Here is a 2,404-nt window from a genome sequence, read left to right as displayed (position 1 = left end):
CCTTCATTCTGTCTGTCTGTCTGGTTTTTTTTGTTTTTGTTTTTTTCTGTATGGCCTTCAAAACCCTTAATCATTTTAGCTTTTACTTGAAACTTTCTGGTCAGACTTTCTCAAAGTTTACTCATTTAGTTGCTAATTTATGGTTTGTCTTATGTTACATAAGTTAAATATATATATATTTAGGCTACTTTTTATTTATTATTTAGGTTACTTAAAAATAATGGATTATAGCAAATGTGTTTGAATTTAATTAGTTGAAGTTGGTGTCGAGGTGAAATTTCACTGGTTTTGGTGCTGAATACTGAAATCTTGGTATCGTGACACTATAGGTTTTACACTTTTTCTTTACTTTTTTTCAATTAAAGTATAAAAAATATATGTTACTGTAATGTCTCATCATCTCATTCCTTAGTTTCAGTCTGATTAAGAAACGATTCATTGGCAGGAGTCATCAATAGGGTCTTCAGTGCCATTCATCTTTAAGAAAACAGATTCACAGAAGATAAAACAAATGTTTGAGTTACACAAACACACAAATAATGATTGCTGTTGAATGTTTCTCTTCACATTGATTAAAATAAACTATTCAGGAAGAATTTGGATATTCCTGTAAAATGGCTGACAAAAAAAAAGTGACTTATTGTACCTAATTGTAAAAAGTGACTTATTGTAGTTCAAAATAGCTGTATTCGCCTTTCTAAAACAACCTGCACTATTGATAGAGTAGTATTGCTACTACAGCTGTTGTACATTTCTAATACAGTTGTACTTTTTTCCATATTATTCATCATTTACATGATTTAGGGATTGATTTATATTATTCAACTAAGTTTTGTTACTGTAGTAACAAAAACATTCATTTTAAACCGGGATCCTAGACATAGGTTGCAACAGCTTATGGTAAATATAAAAATATTATTATCATTAATTACAAATGCAGTGAATTCTGAATCAAACCACACAAAAACATTTTTGCCAGCTCACAGATCAGGCAGATTCAGTTCACTTAGTATCTTACCTGATTACTGACGTGCAGCATGATGTCTGTTTAAACAATAAAAAACATTACTTGGGTTAATTATAATAAAAATACAAACTAAAGATTTTCACACAATAAATTCACATTTTTAAATCATTTGTATGTAATGCTCACCACGTTGTCCTGCTTGACGTCTGCGACCGTAAATCACACCAATAACAACGAGCAGTAAAACAGCAGCTACACCAACACATACTATTCCTGCTACAGCGGCTGGAGGCAGACCTGATTCTGAAACAGCCAGGTCCGTAGCTGGGGTATGGGGTATAGGCCCTATTTGAAATTGTGTAAATAGCACAAACAAATAAATAGAACAAAGATACAAATGAAACAATGCTTTATTTATTTTTTTTTCAGGTTTGTCTTCACTGTGTAAATGAACTATAGATGTTAAAGTTTGTGGCCAAAAGCAAGAAGACGCAAAAGAGAAGACGCAGTGCGTGAGTACTGAATTGTGAAATTGTTTCACGTCTTCCTAATGCTTTAAAACTGCTTGAATATTTAAATTGGCAAGGCTTAAAAACATGAAAATGATCAACTTTCGTGATGACACACAGCAGTGACCCAATCAGGCAGTCCATCAACTGTCCCAAGCGTCTTTCATACTGACCCTGGGCAGTTGATTGAAATTGCCCGGGGCCCCAACAGCCATGGGCCCCTAGAATTGTAACCACCTTCCTCCCCACTAGCAACAGCCCTGGAAACAGCTAAAGACAGACAGCAGTTTTTGGGAAAGTCAAAAGTAATGCATTACAATATTATTTTACACCCTAAAAAAGTTACTTAGTTACTTATTTGTGTTTCTTGTGTTCATTTCTATGGAAATTAATGTGTTATGTTACTTTCGTGTTACTTTGTCTCATCTGGGCTGGGCTTGCTTGTTTGTTTTTAATATAAAAGAGTTATATTTCTATGATATTTAAGCCCTATCCTCACGAGCCGCGACTCATCATGATTCTTACTGTGCGTTCACACCGAGAGCATCAAAAATCGCTCTGGCCGCCCTGACAACAACGCTGTAGAAAGATTCGTGGACGCTCTGACATAGATCAAATGCTTATCTTGTATTTAAAGGGGTCACAAAGAAAACATGATTGTTGATCTTGTGCAGACTGATATTGTTGTGAACGAAGTATTAAGATCCTTTACCTAATCATGTATAAAGCACTAATACCACACAGTAAAAATAATCTGATACAAGTAAAAGTCTTGCATTGAAAATGTTACTTAAGTAAGTATAATCAGGTATAAACATTACATAATGTAAGTATGATCAGGAAAATGACCCTCGTTCTAACACATGTCTACGTCACTGTGGGAAGATTTGCATAACACCGCCCAAATGTTCACGCAAAGAAAGAAGGC

The 2,404-nt window shown here is 34.4% G+C and overlaps 1 pseudogene; it reads right to left on the bottom strand.

The window, feature by feature from the left end:
- Positions 1-435: 435 nt before the first annotated feature.
- Positions 436-2,404, bottom strand: part of LOC107694446 (carcinoembryonic antigen-related cell adhesion molecule 1-like) — a 4,577-nt pseudogene continuing 2,608 nt past the window's right edge.

This window comes from Sinocyclocheilus anshuiensis, unplaced genomic scaffold, assembly GCF_001515605.1.
Source record: "Sinocyclocheilus anshuiensis isolate Anshui unplaced genomic scaffold, SAMN03320099.WGS_v1.1 scaffold954, whole genome shotgun sequence".
NCBI lineage: Eukaryota > Metazoa > Chordata > Actinopteri > Cypriniformes > Cyprinidae > Sinocyclocheilus > Sinocyclocheilus anshuiensis.
Note: the sequence above shows the minus strand (reverse complement) of the source record. Positions and strands in the feature narration are given on the sequence as shown.